Source organism: Apodemus sylvaticus, chromosome 6 (assembly GCF_947179515.1).
Source record: "Apodemus sylvaticus chromosome 6, mApoSyl1.1, whole genome shotgun sequence".
NCBI lineage: Eukaryota > Metazoa > Chordata > Mammalia > Rodentia > Muridae > Apodemus > Apodemus sylvaticus.
This window is the reverse complement of record NC_067477.1, coordinates 63,468,596-63,488,361: the sequence shown is the minus strand read 5'-3', so window position 1 is coordinate 63,488,361 and position 19,766 is coordinate 63,468,596. Positions and strand designations below refer to the sequence as shown.

Below are 19,766 nucleotides of genomic sequence, written 5' to 3'. Positions count from 1 at the left end.
AGATATTTTAGTCTATATGTCTTCTTCTTAGACAGACATTATAGACAATGGAATATGATTTGAGGAGGATTAGAATTATAAACATGTCAACAATTTATATAAGTATTTAATATTAATGCTAGACAAGGTTTATCAAGGAGTTATTTACAAGCATACAGAATTTTTTATATATTGGAGAACATGATCTTGAAACACAAAGTAGTAGATTTTTTCATATGTCCATTGACAAAGACTCTTCCTTTGACTAAATTTTAGTTATGTTTTTTCTGATCCTTCTTTGTTTGTTTTTGATATTTTGAGACATTCTCACGGGGTGGCCCAAACTGGCCTTGAAGCTAGAGTAAATCTCTTGGATCAGTCTCAGGTGTGGTAGGATTACAGTTGTGAGCCACCACTCCCATTTAACTCTATGCCCTCCCCACCTGTCTCTCCCTTCTTCCCTTCTTCCACACTCCATCTCTCTGAGACAGGGACTCACTCTACAACCCCAGCGAGTCTACAATATATAAAGCCCGGGTTTGTGGCAGACTTCTGCCTTATTAACAGGTGCCTGCATTAGAGTTGGTGTTACTGCATCCATGCCCTTCTCTTAGTAAGTCTTGATCTTTGGGCTTCTGAATTTGTCAGTTTTATAAGATTCTCTCACCCTTAATCTCTGATGGCTCTCTACATCCGGCCAAACTCACTGTTAGCCATTCTTCCCAGGAGATATTTTTCTAGCGTTATCTGCTTTCTGCAGGAATCCTCTCAAGTTGTCTGTATCAGGATTACCCCCTGTCCATTTTTTCCTCTCAGTAATTTTTTTTATCCACAGGCCTTCAATTCCTTCATGATATATATTTGGAATTGAGTTCATCTCTGTATTGCCATCTCATTTTCTCTATTGCAGTCTCTCTTTTAATCACCTAAATACTGCCTGGCTATAAAAAAATCCATAAAAATGTGTACTTTGAGCACTGTAATGTTGTTGCTTTGAGGTTCTGAACCTGAAGAAATGGCAACTCAGTGTAATGTTAAGACATTTGGAATTGATGTAATATTAGTTTTGTTGTGCCGACAATATACTCCCCGAATCACAGCCAGAAGGTTATCCGTGAGAGTCTTCCAGGAGTTTGCCTTAGGCAGCAGCTCCCCTTCCCCAGCTCTGGCTGTCACTTTGTTCCAGCCACTGATGCTTCTCATCTGGATCACTATGGAACATCCCAGGGGATCCCCGCCCAGCTTCTCCCCATGCCTGCTACCTACTCTCCACCATACAGTCAGAAGAGGATTTAAGAGCACAATTTTATCTTCTTGTCTTCTGTTTAAAACAGTGGCTCCATTTATCGTTCAGAGTAAACCCAAAAATTCTGGCAGAGCTTTGAGAGATCTATTCCCTGTCTCTGTCAAGCGCTGGATATAAAGCACGTTACCATGCTGGCTTTCCTTTTCTTCCCAAGCCCACCGATACTGCATTTTCTAGTTGAAATGCTTTGGTTCCAGATGTACCAGGACCCAACTATTTCTTTCACGGAAAGTTCTTCCCTACCTTCACCTGATCACGGATTCTCTGAATCCAACTGAGAGTCTTGTGTAGGCAAACATTAATCAGGTGCCTGTATCTTTTTCAAGCCTATCTGTCAACCTCTTCTTAAAAATCCAGTTTTATTAAGACTTGCTAAATCAGTTAGTTTAGTCAGTACAGCTTCCCTTTATTTACCAACGTTCACCCTCAATGTTTGATCAACTCATTGTGAGTCTTGGAAAGTCCCTCTCATGTCCCCTCCACTGTACTCTCGCCAACTTTTTATTGCTAAGGGAATGGTAGTGCTATCAACCAAAGGAAACGTGGGAAAAAAAGAGGAGGTTTGACTGTAGCCAATAATAAATTAGAATTAGAATTTATTAAGTTGAATGTGTTGAGGAGTAGGTAGTTATAGATATCTAGGAAGGGTTGATCCTATAAGTGGAACTTAGTAGAGATTTCAGAGCAATAACTGTGAATGTGAGATTCATCAGCTTGTGTTTGAGAAGGTAGATAAAGTGGCAGCCATGGGTGAAGTCATCCAGGGGGAATGCTTAGATAAGCAAAAGGAGAATTATCCACCAAGAAAATCTAAAATCTAGGAACATGTGATTCTTTTCATTACCTTCTGTAATTAAAAAATTCAACAATTGCCTACATTCTTGTGGAGTATAAGGTAAAACAAAAACAAATGAGAAACTATCTCAGCTAACGTAGGAGGAAACTTGTTAGGAAGTTAAGGGGAAATGGATGAAAATCAGGGGATGTTCAGAGCTTCAGATGACACACAAAATATAAATAAATCACATGGTTTGTTGATCACCATGAAGAGTTACCAGAATGGCTTTTCTTTGTGTTGTATCCTTGCATAGCTTGGGTCCCAGAACCCTAACCAGAGGTTAACAATGGAATCAAGAAATGATTGACACTGAAGAAAGACAGATGTAAGTAAACAGAGCATCTAGAATTCGTGGTCCGCATTCCCTGATGGAGAAGCTGCAGCATCCTGGAAGCCCAGTGTGTTTATTATGTACAGGTGAACAAAGAGGTGGGGTTTATGGTGTTCAGCTGAATAAGGAGGCAGGTTTAGCTAATCTTACTAGGAACAATCTCTATAAGGGAGCAGTCGTCAGGCTGTAAACATCCAGTAAAGAAAGCTACAGTGGATATTTTCTGTACACTATATCAATATTCCCAAATGGACCAGAGGAAGGCTTTTTGCCACACCTCTGAGTTTCACCTGGGGAAGGTTTTGTCCCTTTCATGGGGCTGAGGTTTTGGGGTCTGTAACATGGCTGTGCCCATGGCAAACAATACACATTCACTCATGCGCTCACTTGCCTCCTACATTTTTATCAATTGGTTTTATCAGAATACTATGAATAAACTTAACAAGATTTTATATGAAAACTTGCTAGAAACTAGTCTGCCTCCATGACTAGTATATTCCTCAAAAGCAAGTGATGTGTACCTGTCCTTTTGGCTGTAAGAAGATGAAATATATGCTTAAAAAGTGTGCCTGTTTCTCAGTTTCTCCATTTCTCCCCCTCCCATTTATCTCTGTTGGTTACTCTTGTGGTCTGTATGTCATCTCTTCCTCTTGAGGATAAATGGACCTGTGAAAAATGTGGGCAGTATTCCAATGCCAAGGTCACTGATCAGTTGACTCTTACGATAGATCGATCAGCTCAGATGTGCTTGAGCTTTTCAGAGAGGGGCTAGCTGAGCTTTTTTGAAAAAGTTCTCCTAGAACTCCTAGTTCTTCTTCAAGAACTGAGCTACTATGACTTGAAAGACGAGGGTCCCATGACAAGGACCTAAGAATGACTTCTGGAGAAGAGAGCAGTCTGGTGCTGGCAGCAAGAGAGTGCCAGTTTTGGTCACACAACTGCATGGAAAGGAGTTCTGCCAATATCTAAGTGGCTGGGAAAGAGCCCCATTTCAGATGAGACTGCAGCTCTGGTCCAAGTTCAGCACAGTGAGGCTCAGAGGGGATCCACAGATGGCCAGATCGGAAATTGGTGCAGCAATAGAAAACCAATAGGACTTTCATTTCCCAACTAGAAAATTTTTAACTTATTTACTTATCTCTAATTCGTATCATTTTTATATAACTCAAACATTATATTAGTTTTAGCTTTGCAAATGACTAACTTCTTTGCTTAATCCTTCATGCTCTTTTGACTGTTCTTTGGAAGGTAAGTCCGTATCTCCTGGTCACGAGGAATCAGGATGTTAGCTCCCCGACTCTGCTTCCCTGTTAGCTGCTTTTGCTTGTGAAATGGTTTGCAGAGAAATCTAGGTCCAACTTGAGGAGCACAAAGACATAAAACTGTGCAGCAGTGAGGTAATTGCATGGTGAAAGTGCAACACACCTGCTCGGAGTCCGTGTTTATTAGGGAAAAGTCCTTCTGAAATGTGAGGTTCTTTGAAACAGCATGCATGTGCTTGCTACTCGACAAAACTCAGCTTTCCTGACTACGAGGCTGCTACCTTCACAAGAAAGGCCAAGAGTGATGGCGGGTAGGAACTCTATTTAGGTAGTTAAGAGATACTATTATGAGATGGAGAAGATGTAATAAAGATTAATTTAACATTGGGAACGTCCAGAGCTACAGCTCCTTCCAACTGGGGACTCCTGATGTCACTGTGACTCCCCGTCTTTACTGTACATGTGACTTTTGCTTCTTCCTAGAAGGGTTCTTTGTATACAATATGGAGAATATAACACACATGGCGATGATGTTCAACATTTCTCAATATGTTTGGCTGGGATTATTTATTTATTTATTGTTTATTAAGTTAGCATACAAGGTAACAGATTTCATTATGACTTTAAAATGTAATTGAATTCAGTTTCAAGTGTATTAAGTATTTTTCTTGTATGTATGTATGTATGTATGTATGTATGTGTATCATATGCATGCCTAGCGCCCGAGGCAGCCAGAAGTGGGATTGTATTCCCCCTGCCTGAACTGCAGTTATGGATGGCTCAAGGCACTATGTAGGAGCTGGGAACTAAGCCCTCGTTTTATGAAGAGCAACAGGCGCTCCCGAGGAGCCATTTCTCTAGCTCCTCACTGTGACATTTCATACATACTTTGTTTTTATTGCTCTCCTTCATTCTTTTGCTCACTTCTTGCTGGTTCTCTTCCTCCTCGTGCATAGTGTGCATTCTGTTCTTATGTCACATGTGTTCCACTGGCAACCACCCTCAAGACATCTTCCTCTCATTGTCTCCTTTTGAGTTTCCATTCATTTCCCCTACATTTAACCCTATGCTCCCAGTTTCTGTTTGTGAGAGACAACATGTAGTGTTTGACTTTCTATACCTGTATTATTCTATTAACACAAGGATTTCTAGTTCTAGACACTATTCTGTAAATGTCATTTTTTCTTTTTGAGACACGGCCTTTTACAGAGATCTTTGAAAGTACAATGTCCTGCAACACCTCCTGGGGATGCCCAGGGCCCTGCCATTAAAAATCATTTCGGTGGCAAAAAATTGTATTTTGGGTTTGGTTTTAGGTTGATTTTAAAAGTTAAAGACTCACAAATAACATTTCCCATGTTGTAAATGCAACCTTGTTTCAAATTTTACAGAGAAGAAAGTAACTCTAGATGAATTAAGCAAAAGAGATTTCCAAGGGAGTCTTGGGGACTGACAGAGCATTTGGAGAGCTAGACTGAGATACACGGCGCCACCACTAAAGCACAGTAGAGTTACACACTGGGGTAGACCGAGAAAAAACTGGTTCTTTAGAGAAACATTATAGGAACTTCTATATTTTCCATAGAAGGTTTGGGCAATGTACCTTGATTTCATTATAGACCCCATTCTACAACATAGAGTCCACAGGTCTTGGAAAGAACTTTGGGAAAAAAAAAACACTACTCCAAGCTCTTTAAATTAGGTTAGAAACCTCAAGATGACTCGTCTGGTAAAGACCCTAGCCTCCAAGCCCAATGACCTGTGCTAGCTCCCTTGGACCTATTGATGAAAGGGAAAAATCAACTCCTACAAGTTGTCCTCTGCCTGCCATATGTCTGTGTTGGTATGTGCACACATGCATGTAAGAAAAATGTTTAAAAGGCTAATTCTGAGAAAGTATGCCACTGGCAGAACTTTTTTAGTTTTACCAACATTTTTGCAACATTTTGTTCAAACTACAGGCAAACAGAGTACATATACATGTAGACTGTTTAAGACAAGATTCCTTGTTTTAAAAAGTATTCTTTTACTTTGTTTGGAGATGGCATCTTGATATGTAACTCAGGCTGGCCTAGACCTCCTGATCTTCCTGAGTGCCGGGATTATATATACAACTACACCACCTGGCAAGATAAAATTCCTGTTTAATCTTCTTAACATGGTTCCAACCAGCATATGGCCAAATTATAGCAATAGACTTCATTTTACACGCACCGTTATTTATGAAACAAACAGAAAGTTCTGCCTCTCACATTGTACTCACTTAAAACATAAAAGATGTTGATGCACAAATGCAAAAGCATACCAATGTACTTTCCTTACAGCTTTTTTTTTTCTTTTTTAAAAGTTAAACATGCCATTAAAGAGTGGCTGCATCTGGCAAATCACAATGAGCAGATCAAGGAACTGTCTCACAATTTTGTGGGATTCTGTGAATCCGAACACGTGCAGCAGTTACTTCTGTAGTTCTGTCAGAAACATCTTGGCACTGAGTAGCAAAGTCTAGTATTTTATTTGTTGGTAAATACATTTTGTATATTAACAAGGAGAAGAAGACAAGTGGATTCTTCCCTTACAGAAAACTTGGTGATTAGAAAATTGTTTTAAATCTGGGAACTAAAAACTCAAAAGTAACACATAATTAAATCCAATGTGTTTTTCTCTGGACAATTTAATCTTTATCTTAAAAAGCCTATCAGATGCCTTGGATCTGGAGTTACTGAGAGCTGTGGACGCTGGAAATAAAATTCAGGTCACTGGAAGAGCAACACATGCTCCACATGCTCTTTTCTACCCTGCAAGCATTGAAATTGTCTTTTTTTTTTTTTAATTCGTCTCTCATATATTACATTCTGATTCCAGTTTCTCCCCAATCTCTCCCCTCTACCTCGACCACCAATCCATTCCTCCTCCATTTCCCTTCATAACAGGGCAGGCCTCCCAGGTATATCAACCAAACATGGCATATCGAGTTGCAACGAGCCTGGGCAACTTCCCTCATATTAAGGCTGGATGAGGCAGTCCAGTAGGGAGAGAAGGGGTTCAAAAGCAGGCAGGATTCAGAGACAGCCCCCACTCCCACTTTTAGGAGCTCCACAAGAAGACCAAGCAGCACAAGCATGACATATATGTAGAGGACCTCGGTCAGCCCTATGCAGGGCTCCTGATTGTCAGCTCAGTCTCTGTGAACCCCAGTGGGCTTCCTTGTGGTTTTCTTGACTCCCCTGGCTCCTATAATCTTTCAAACCCTCTTCTGCAGTACACCCTGAGCTCCCCCTAATGTTTGGCTGTGGGTCTCTGCATCTGTTTCCATCAGTTGCTGGATGAAGCCTCTCTAATGATAATCGGGGTAGACACTGGTCTATGAGTACAGTAGAATATCCTTAGAAATCATCTCATTGACTTTATTTATTCATTCATTTATTTGGTGATTTGTTTTTGGTATTATCCTAGGATTTTGGGCTATCTAGATTCATGGTCCTGACCCTCCAGGCAGTATCAGGGATGGGTCCCTCTTGTGGCACGGGTCTGAAACTGGACCAGTCATTGATAGGCCACTTCCCCAATTTCTGTGCCATCTTTACCACAACACATCTTGTAGTCAGGACAAATTGTATGTCGAAGGTTTTGTGGATGGGTTGCTGTCCCAATTCCTCCACTGGAAGTCTTGCCTGGTCACAGGGGATGGCTGGTTCAGGCTCTGTATCCACCATTACTAGGAGTGTTAGCTAGGCTCACTCTCATGGATTCCTGGAGTTTTCATTGCATTTAGTTTCTGCCTAGCTCCAGAAATGCACCTCAATTCCAGCTGTCTTTCTCAGCACTCACTGTCTTCATTTTCCTCCTACCTTGTAATGGGACTTTCTTTGGGACCACCAACTCCCAAATAATGACTTGGAGACATTTATTAAGAATGTCTAGGCCTCATAACTAGGGCTTGTTTCCAACTAGCTCATAAATTATTAACCCATTTATTCTAAGTCCTGCCATGTAGTTCCTTAGTTACCTCTTCTTAGTCCCGCCTGCTTATTCCTCCATGTCTGTAAATTTCAAGATGTTATTTGTTTTTAATAGCTGAGTAGTATTCCATGTGTAGGTGCACTACATTTTCTGTATCCATTCTTCAGTTGAGGGACATCTAGGTTGTCTCCACTTTCTGGCTATTATGAATAAAACTGCTATGAATATAGTTGAGCAATTATCCTTGTGGTAGGAAGGAGTGACCTTTGGGTATAGGCCAAAAAGTGGTATATCTGGATCTTGAGGTAGATGGATTTCCAATTTTCTGAGAAACTGTCATATAGATTTTTAAATGATGGTTGTGCAAGTTTTCACTCCCATTAGCAGTGGAGGAGTGTTCTCCTTGCTCTACCTCCTTGTCAACATGAGCTATCACTTGAATTTAGCCATTCTGACAGGTGTAAGATGATTTGCATTGCTCTGATGGTTAAGGATGTTAACAACTGTTGTGTTTGTTGTTCATGGTGATTGTATTGGTTGTTCTCTATCATTACTAAAAGATTGTGGTATCTGAGGACTGGGAAGATGGCTTAGTTAATAAAATGGCTAATACCCAAGCGTGAGGACCCGAGTCCAGATTCTCAGTACCTCAACAACTGATCCTCACAGCACATGGGCAATCCTACAATTGGGGGAGCCGAGTTTGGACCATGAGGGCTTGCTGGCTAGGCACTCTGGCCAAATCAGAGGGAGACTTTGCTCCATAGACGAGGTGGAGAGTGATAGAAGGAGATACCCAACATTAACCTCTGGCTTCCACATGCACACATGCCAGCGCAAAATGCCATAGGCTAGGTAGCTTTGGTTTCTTGACGTGTGGGTATTGTCCCCATGTGGGGTCAGGTAACTGAATGTGAATATGTAAGGGTCATAAAGATACTGAAAACTATAAAAGGTTTCTAGAAACAGTCACCAAGGCTGAACTGGAAAGTGCATGTGCAATGAATTTCATGTGTTTCCAGAAGCAATCACCTGTGTTGTATTGTGCGACTTCATGGTGGTTCTCAAGATGTGGCTTATAGCCTTTGCACTGAGCATGTCATCGTACCATGCAGCAGTCTACAGACATACCCTCAAATGCTTCAGTCACATTATAACCTGTAGTGTTTTTACTATTCTCACAGAAACATAAAGATTTAATTATGGAAAGAAGACTATAATTCTTCAACATGTAGGCATCATATTAGTGTATCTTTATTATTATTTATATTACGTAAACAAGCCCCCCCATCTCACCAGTATGTAACTTTAATTTTATGTGTAATAACTAGTAAGAGCATGTGTGCATCAAAGAATTGTTTTTCAGTAAATTTCTTTATGAATTATATCAGTAAATGATTTGTATACTATTTTATATTCCCATAAGACAAGTTGCATAAAAATTTCTTGATTGAGAATTTATCATGAATAGGAGCAGGGAGATGGTTCAGCCTGAGGACAAGGGTTTAGATCCCCAGCATCCATGTAAATGTCATGTGAGCATGATGGTCTGCATGAAATGACAGCACCATGGAGGCAGAGACAGAGGATCCTAAGAGCAAGGTGGTTAGCTGAATTGGTAAGCTTAGAATCAAGTAAGAGACCACGCCTCAATATATAAGGTGGAGAATGATCTAGAAAGATAACTGACATCAATCCCTCTCTCTCTCTCTCTCTCTCTCTCTCTCTCTCTCTCTCTCTCTCTCTCACACACACACACACAAAACCACACACACCTACCTACACCTATATGTATAGATACACGAACATGAATATACATATTCACTACCATCCTCACACACATATAAATGTGTCAGAAAGAGAAAAAGTTTAAGAGGCTCTGGTTTAAACAATAGAAATTTATTTCTTCTAAAGTTTGTATATTAATCTAAGGTGGGTTTGACTTTTCCCATGTTCTTTCTCCTTAACTGGTAGATGGATGTCCTCTTGCGAGATCTTTCCCAAGTCTTTTCTTCCTACAGATACCTCACCCCATCTCTTCCTCTTCTTTTATGACTATCCTGGATCTGGGTTGTTACCGCACAGGCTGAATGTAGTTTAAAAATCTCTTTGAAGATTGCCTTCAAATATGGTCACACCCAGAGGCACTGGAAAGTGTTTGGTTGCTCTCTAGAGGCCTTAAAAGATTGTTGTATTTGGAGGCTGGGGAGATGACTCAGTTAACAACATATGAATTTTAGGGGGACATAATTTATACATAACAGTTGGTTTGCCTTAGAACTTAAGGCTCCAAAAATAGTAGTTGCCTAAAGATACTTTACATATATACTACAAATACAAAATAGTTAATAAAACAATCATCTCAAGTAATGTTTTCTACTATTCCCTTTTGGGTAATTCATTAAACTGAGCAGTGTACACACTGGTCATATGAATATGGTGATATGAATACAGTTTATAGGAATGAATTCTTTCACTTTCCAAGTATTTTCCATGTATCTTCTGAGTCACTTGTAAACTTCCTTCTAGTATTTGTGTGGCAGTTATACTAGCAGCAAACTCAGTTTCTGTATTCCTAATTTAATTCCTAGTATCCTTAATTTACCGTTATTTTTGAGAAGTCGTTTTGCTGAGTGCAGGGTTCTTGGCTGACAGCCTTCACTTCGCTCCCTGTATCAGCCCTCTGCGCTTGTCTGACTCTTGATTTTATTGTGCCAACTCTTGGTTTTATTGTGATTCCATCCTACTGTGTCACCTTCGTTGTTTTGTCACTTTGACAACTTTGTTTCTCAGCAGTTTGCTGTGATGGGTGAGAAGGCGGGGCTTTTGAGTGGACACTACCTGGAACTTGTTGCCCCTTGGGGTATGTAGGGTAGTGTTTGCCACGAACTTTAGGAAGTTTGTTTCCATCTTAAGTTTGAATACTTTTGGTCTCCTTCCATTTTTCCTTTCTTTCTGATACTTTCAATTATATTTTGTCAGTGAGATTAATGATATCCCACCTTTCTGAGGCTGTTTATTTTTCTTCATTCACTCTCTCATTCATTCATTCATTCATTCATTCATTCACTCATTCATTCTATTAATCTCACAGAGTACATAATCTCTATTATTTTAAATTCAAAATTAAGGATTATTTTAGCTACTACTTCAAATCTTTTGTCCCTTTTAGTGTTTTAGTGTTTTCCATCTTAGTTATTTCTCCCTCCCTTCCTCTTTACTTTCTTGTTTCCTCTCCCCTAATTCCTTCTCCTCCTTTCCACCATCCCTTCCTCTTCTCATTTTCTTGGCATTTTGATGAGATTACTCTGTGTTCCTGGTTAGCCTAGAACTAACCATGCAGGTCAGTTCTTCCTCAGACTCAGGATCCTCTACTTGAACCTTTTGAATTCTGTGGTGCATGTCACTATGCCCGTTGAACGAGTACACCTTGGTGGTGCCACTGATATCCTTGGCTTGGCTTTGTGACTGTGGAAGGGGAAGGGCAGCTCACCATCAGCTGAACAGGAGGAGAGTAGTCCCAGTATTCATCCATATGTGCCCTCATAATTGCCCTCATAATCTGGGTAGGCACACAGCTGAAAGATGCTAGCAGGATGATATGACAGTTATAAACTAGAAGCTTAGAGACACGAGGCAAGAGGGTGATTAGGGGCTGCAAAGAGAGGGAAATCCTCCTGTCATGTAGGGCTGCAGGGAGCAGGGTATAGATAAATGTCACAGACTTTCAATATTCTTCCTAAAATGTAGTAGACATTTCTAATTAAAAGAGCTTCATTTTCCCTTATGCTTTTAGGATAATTACCGGAAGGTTTAAACATATGCAAGCCTTCTTTTTGTTTTACTTAAAAATTCCAACAACTAATTTCAATCAATTAGTTTTGCTAAAATCTTCACAATACCTTTGGAAGTCTCTCCAAAGACTGTTTCAATTATGCTCTCTGTCATTAATTCTCAATATTCTGAGATGAAGTTTTGGGAGAAAAATGACCCTTCAAGCAATGATCGCACTGAAACAGATGAAATAGTATCTTAAGGCAAAATGATTTTAAAAGGTGGAAGCCTTCTCTTTTAAATGCACAGGTAAAAGACAATGAAAGTTCAATGGGTGTTAGCATAACTGAGGTCTTTCAGACTCCTGGCCACCTCTGCATTTCCCTTAGGAGGGTTTGGACAGGCCCAATACATCCTTTGAGTTATTCAAAGGGTAATTCTGGGAGATAAATTACTGCGGAAGAACAAAAAGAACTGTGATTTTAGCATGTCTGGTTCTATTTTTAATTTTTCTTTAAAACTTTGTTTTCTTAAATTTTTTTATGATTTAACTAAGACATTTTCCCTCAGAAAGTGTTTTACAACTTGGGGCATGATAGCTTTAAGTCCCATTCAGGCTGAATCAAATTTGCTGAGCAAGATAACATAGTTATTTGTGTACAAAACAGTAACAGAAAGAATGAATGGCTTGTAACAGATGTTGTGAGCACAAAAGTCGAAGTTTTTAGTCAGCCGATGACTTTAAAAGGTCATACTAATTTATGTCGCACCTTTAAGCTGCTAATAAAGTAGGACATGTGCTCTACTTCCCACAGTGAAGGCACTCGCTTTCCAGTTTTCCATGTTAAAGAATGGCTTTACCATCTGCCACCACTTTCTGCCATCCCTTTAGACCGAAGCTCTTCTCTCTCCTGACATGTCTATTAATCTTCAAGAGGTGCAGTTATCAAGGCTGGAGGATGGAACTATTTCTTAGGATTTGGCTACTAGTGTTCTGAATGATTGACTGGGAGCAATCTTCAATATGAAAAACAAATTTGGAAAAGAATTACGTGAACCATGGGATGATGATTAGGATTCTGGTCAGCATGACTGAGTAAGCACTTCATACTCTGTTCCTTTGCTTTCTAGTTGTTAATTAGGTCAGAACTCTGCTGTCTTATTCAAAATCTGTATCTTCCACTTACACTGTGCACTTGATTTCTCATGAACTGAAAGAAGAATATTGTAGTCTCATACTGTGCTTTTAGATTGATTTTTGTATGTCTTATAGATTTAAATATTTGGAGACTGTTAAGAATTTTGAGATGTAATTTGACTATAAGTTATATGAGTTATCCTAATTATATATACACATGGCTACTTTACACATCTTGACTTTTACTTCCAAGTTTTCTGATTTACTGATTGTACTTTACTCTTTAAAGAGCATTCGATAGCTTCTTATTTTCATTCTGAGACATTTTGTTTGATTAGATATAGTGATGTTATTAGTATTGGTTTAATGCTGTGTCCATTTAGCAGAAGAATAGCAATAGGCTCTTAAGGTCTATGATCTGTCTAGTTACAGGTTGTTTGCCTCATAACAGTGTCAGGTATAGGATTCATCTTGTGAATTGGGCCTTAAACCCAATCAGGAAGTAGCTGTTACTTCTATGATGCATATGCCACTGTTGCACCAGTGAGAATGTCTTGACAGACTACTTGTCATTGTAGCCTTCAGGGGTCATACCTGATGATTACTTTTCTTTTTTATTTTCTTTTTTTTTTTAAAGAGATTTATTTATTGTTATATGTAAGTACACTGTAGGTGTCTTCAGACACACCAAGAAGAGGGCGTCAGATCTCATTACAGATGGCTGTGAGCCACCATGTGGTTGCTGGGATTTGAACTCAGGACCTTCAGAAGAGCAGTCAGTGCTCTTAACCACTGAGCCATCTCTCCAGCCCGATGATTACTTTTCTTATCCAGCACTTTGATTGCTAGCTACTAGGGATGAAGTATCTAGGTAAGTACTAGCTTGATTTTTCTGTGTTCAATGACTCAAGCACGTTGCTTCTTCAGCAACCGAGTCTTATCATCATCAGGTGCTGGAGGGTACCCAGTACATTCTGGAGGATAACCAAGAGCATTGACAGTAGCCTATGATGTTTGTGGGTTTTGTGGGGTCTTTGGGATCTCACTAGCCAACAATTCCAAGGGAACTAACCACTCTTGTCACTTGGCATTTTATTTGTTAGCTTGTAGTGTCAAGTAGGGGCATTATCACCCTGTTATAGGGTAACTCTGTTTAAACTCTTTATATCTGTGCGTGTTTCTGTGTTTCAGAAAACTTCTAAAATAGTTGTTTTTCATATGACATTTAAAAAATGCCTTTAGTATCAGATATCCACACTTATCTCTATCCTTTACCATGTCCATCCATCTCCTACAGCATTTAATCTTTTCTGTTTCATTATTTCCTTTTATCCATCACATAACACATTCAATATATTTTCTAATAGTCTTGACTATAGAATTGGCAATCTAAATTGATATCAGCTTAACTTACAAAGTGTGTACAACCCCACTGTTCTTTGGAACCCTTTTCGAGGTTGGTTTCATTCTCAGAGACTATGTGACTATGTTCCCAGGAACAGCTTCTTTTGATTGATCTTTCATCTTTCTTCAGTCCTAACACTGGGTTTGGGAATATCATGCATTATTATTAGTTTTCATTGTTCCTTTGTCATAATTTTTATGCAAATTTGAACAATAAGGTCTGAATCTTTTGGAATAATCTACCCTATAATTAGTATTTTTCACAGGATTTATTTGGAAATAATTTTAAGTTAAAGGAAAAACCTTTTTTTGGAAGTCAATTTTGTAATTATATTTCTGTACAGAAAACTTTGTGTACATTTAACCCAGTTTAGTGGTGAGTTCTTCAGCCTTTGCCTTTTCCAGCTTGGCAATGCGAGCCACAGACTTAGGACCCAGGACGTTGCCTCCCAATGGCAGTGGATCTCATCATATCTGTCATTATAATTGGTCCTAATAGCCTCCACCAGCTTATCCAGAGCACCCTTGCCTTCCGAGTTAACCTGTGTGAAGGCGACAGTGATGCATGTCTTCCTGTGGACCAGGTGCCCCAGCCTGGCCTTTCCCTTGATGATGCAGTAGGGCACCCCCATCTTTCGACACAGGGCAGACAGGAAAACCACCAGCTCAATGGAGTCTACACAATGGGCAATCACCACCAGCTGAGCCTTCTTGTTCTCCACCAAGGTGGCAACTGTATTGACTCCTGCTCAGAGGACAGGTGGTCTCTTAGTTGGGACGTCCCCTTTGCCAGCAGCTTTCTTCTCAGCACGGGTCAGTAGCCTTTGCTTCTTCTCCTGCTTTGTTTCTGGCCTGTACTTGTGGGCAAGCTTAAGCAGCTGAATAGCTGTTTGCCTGCCCAGGGCCCAGGTGAACTGGTTAATGGCAGGAGGTGCTTTGAGCCACTTATAGAGGATGGCTATTTGTCGCTGCAGCCTGATGCAGTGGTGGTGGGGGGGGGCATTTGACAAAGTATGTTATATCTCTTTTGGGCTGGATGTCTTGCCCAATACCGAAGTTTTTGGGCCTTTTCTCAAACAAGGAATTAACCACCTTTTTTTGGCCTCCTGTTTCTCGATGACGGCCAGGGCCACGGCCACCTTCTTGCCCTTGGCCTTCTTTCCTTTGGGCATCTGGCTGGTGGAGAGAGCAAGGAAAAACATATATATGGGAAGCATATACCTTGGGAAGAAATCAGGGGCCATAGATGCAAATATCAACAACAGAATACAAGAGATAGAAGAAAGAATCTCAGATGCTGAAGATACCATAGAAACCATGGACTCAACAGTCAAAGAAAATACAAAATGCAAAAAGCTTGTAACCCAAAACATCCAGGAAATCCAGGACACAAAGAGAAAGCCAAATCTAAGGATTATAGGCATAGATGAGAGTGAAGATTTGCAACTTAAAGGGCCAGCAAATATCTTCAACAAAATTATGGAAGAAAACTTCCCTAACCTAAAGAGAGAGATGCCCATGAATATACAAGAAGCCTACAGAACTCCAAACAGACTGGACCAGAACAGAAATACCTCCTGTCACATAATAATCAAAACCCCAAATGTACTAACCAAAGAGAGAATACTTAGGGCAGTAAGAGAAAAAGGGCAAGTAACATATAAAGGAAGACCTATCAGAATTACACCAGACTTCTCACCAGAGACCATGAAAGCTAAAAGATCCTGGGCGGAGCTCATGCAGACTCTAAGAGACACAAATGCCAGCCAAGACTACTATACCCAGTGAAAATCTCAATCACCATAGATGGAGAAACCAAGATATTCCATGACAAAACCAAATTTACACAATATCTTTCTACAAACCCAGCCTTATTAAGGATAATAGGGGGAAAACACCATTACAACGAGGGAAACTATACCCTGGAAAAAGCAGGATATTAAGCTTCTTTCATCAAACCCAAAAGAAGATAACCACACAAGTATAAAATTAACATAAAAAATAATAGGAAGCAATAACCACTGCACCTTAATATCTCTTAACATCAACAAACTCAATTCCCCAATAAAAAGACATAGACTAACAGACTGGTTATGTAAACAGGACCCTACATTTTTCTGCATACAGGAAACACACCTCAGTGTCAAAGACAAAAACTACCTTAGAGTAAAAGGCTGGAAGACAATTTTCAAGCAAATGGTCCCAGGAAACAAGCTGGAGTTGCCATTCTAATATCAGATAAAATTGACTTTCAACCTAATGTCATCAAAAAAGACATGGAAAGTCACTTCGTGCTGGTCAAAGGAAAAATCCAACAAGAAGAACTCTCAATCCTGAACATCTATGCTCCAAATACAAGGGTGCCCTCATTCATAAAAGAAACTTTACTAAAGCTCAAAGCACACATTGCACCTAACACAATAATTGTGGGTGACTTCAACACTGCACTCTCATCAGTGGACCTATCACGAAAACAGAAACTAAACAGGGAGACAGCGAAACTAATTGAAGCTTTGGACCAATTGGATTTAACACACACACACACACACACACACACACACACACATATACATATAACTTTTCATCCCAAAGCAAAAGAATATACCTTTTTCTCAGCACCTCATGGTACCTTCTCCAAAAATGATCATATAGTTGGTCACAAGGCAGACCTCAACAAATATAAGAAGATTGAAATAATCCCATGACTCCTATCATATGACTATAGAGTAAAGGTGGTATTTAATAACAATAAAAACAACAGAAAGCCCACATACACATGGAAACTGAGCAATACTCTACTCAATGATACCTTGGTCAAGGAAGAAATAAAGAAAGAAATCAAAGATTTTTTAGAATTTAACGAAAATGAAGCCACAACATACACAAATCTATGGGACACAATGAGAGCAGTACTAAGAGGAAAATTCATAGCTTTGAGTGCCTCCAAAAAGAAATTCGAGAGAGCATACACTAGAAGATTAACGGAACAACTGAAAGCCCTGGAACAAAAAGAAGCTAATTCACCAAGGAGGAGGAGAAGTCAGGAAATTATCAAACTCAGGGCTGAAATCAATCAAGTAGAAACCAAGAGAACCATACAAAGAATCAACAAAACCTGGAGCTGGTTCTTTGAAAAAATCAACAAGATAGATAAACCCTTAGCCAGACTAAACAAAGGGCACAGAGAAAGTATCCAAATTAACAAAATTACAAATGAAAAGGGAGATATTACAACAGAAACTGAGGAAATTCAAAAAAATCATCAGATCCTACTACAAAAGCCCGTACTCGACACAACTGGTGAATCTGGAGGAAATGGACAATTTCTTAGACAGATACCAAATATCAAAATTAAACCAGGATCAAATAGACCATCTAAACAGACCCATTACCCCTAAAGAAATAGAAGGGGACATAGATAGCCTTCCTACCAAAAAAACTACAGGACCAGATGGTTTCAGTGCAGAATTCTATCAGACTTTCAATGAAGACTTATCACCAATACTCTTCAAACTATTCCACCAAATAGAAACAGAAGGAACACTACCCAACTCTTTCTACGAAGCCACAATTATGCTGCTACCAAAACCACACAAAGATCCAACTAAGAAAGAGAATTTCAGGTCAATTTCCCTTATGAATTTTGATGCAAAAATACTCAATAAAATTCTTGCCCACTGAATCCAAGAACACATCAAAACTATCATCCACCATGATCAAGTAGGCTTCATCCCAGGGATGCAGGGATGGTTCAATATAAGGAAATCCATCAATGCAATCCACTACATAAACAAACTCAAAGAAAAAAAAAACCACATGATCATTTCATTAGATGCTGAAAAAGCATTTGACAAAATTCAGCATCCTTTCATGCTAAAAGTCTTGGAAAGGACAGGAATTCAAGGCCTATATCTAAACATAGTAAAAGCAATATACAGCAAACCGGTAGCCTACATCAAACTAAATAGAGAGAAACTTGAAGCAATCCCACTAAAATCAGGGACTAGACAAGCCTGCCTCCTCTCTCCATATATTTTCAATATAGTTCTTGAAGTCCTAGCTAGAGCAATTAGACAACATAAGGAAGTCAAAGGGATACAAATTGGAAAAGAAGAAGTCAAACTATCACTATTTGCAGGATTAATATAGTTAAAATGGCCATCTTGCCAAAGGCAATCTGCAGATTCAATGCAATCCCCATCAAAATCCCACCCAGTTCTTCATAGAGCTAGAAAGAGCAATGCTCAAATTCATCTGGAATAACAAAAAACCTAGGATAGCTAAAACTATTCTCAACAGTAAAAGAACTTCAGGGGCATTCATTATCCCAGACCTCAAACTTTACTACAGAGCAATAGTGATAAAAACTGCATGGTATTGGTACAATGTCAGGCAAGTGGATCAATGGAATAAGATTGAAGACCCAGAAATGAACCCACACACCTATGGTCACTTGATCTTCGACAAAGGAGCTGAAAGCATCCAGTGGAGAAAAGATAGTCTTTTCAACAAATGGTGCTGGTTCAATTGGAGGTCAGCATGCAGAAGAATGCGAATCGATTCATTCTTATCTCCTTGTACTAAGCTCAACTCCAAATGTATCAAGGACCTCCACATAAAACCTGACATACTGAAACTAATAGAAAAAAAAAAACTGGGGAAGACCCTTGAGGACATGGGCACAGGGTAAAAGTTCCTGAATAGATCACCAATAGCTTATGCTCTAAGATCAAGAATTGACAAATGGGACCTCATGAAACTACAAAGTTTCTGTAAGGCAAAGGACAGTGTCAAAAGGACAAAACGTCAACCAACAGATTGGGAAAGGATCTTCACCAACCCTAAATCTGACAGAGGGCTAATATCTAATATATACAAAGAATTCAAGAAGGTAGAACCCAGAGAACCAAATAACCCTATTAAAAAGTGGGGTACTGAGCTAAACAATGAATTTTCACATGAAGAACTTCGGAGGGCTGAGAAGCACCTTAAGAAATGTTCAACATCATTAATAATTAGCGAAATGCAAATCAAAACAACCCTGAGATTTCACCTCACACCAGTCAGAATGGCTAAGGACATTCCACATCATCTCCATCTCCTGCTACCTTTTTTCCTTCTTTAAAATCGTCCTGAGAATTCTCAAATTTCACACTTCAAAGAGAGTTTAGTTTTACTCTGACAAAGGTTTTGCAGATTTGTTTAAAATTGGCTCAAATTTATATTTTTAAGAGGCTCATCACTTAAATTCTGAAATAAAAATAAAAGAATGCATCAATTATCCCATTAAGATTATCCCTTATTTTCTTTAATAAATCTTCAGAATTCTTTACAGAAATATCTACATTTATACACTATTTTTTTTGTCATCTGAGACGAGGTATCTTCAATTGAGAAAATGTCTCAATCAGAATAGCCTATAATGAATTTTCTTGATTAATAATTGATGTAAGAGGGCTCAGCACATGTGGACAGTGACACCCCTGAACAGGTGGTCCTGGATTATATGAACAAAAGAGTTGAGTAAATCTTCAGGAACAAACTAGTAAGAAACATTTGTCCATGGTCTCTGCTTCAGTACCTGCCCCAAGGCTTCTATTTTAAATTCATTCCCTGGCTTCCTTCAATGAAGTATTATGATCTATAAGGAGATACCCACTCCCTAAAGTTGCTTTTGGTCATGGTGTCTTTATAACAATAGGAAGAAAATTAGGACAATAGGAAGAAATTAGTATCAGGGAGTAGGATACTGCTGTGACAGACCTGACTATGTT

General features: G+C 39.3%; 1 pseudogene; it reads right to left on the bottom strand.

Annotated features, from left to right (window-relative positions):
- Nucleotides 1–14,351: 14,351 nt before the first annotated feature.
- Nucleotides 14,352–15,164, bottom strand: LOC127686659 (60S ribosomal protein L7a-like; annotated as a pseudogene).
- Between the last annotated feature and the right edge of the window lie 4,602 nt (nucleotides 15,165–19,766).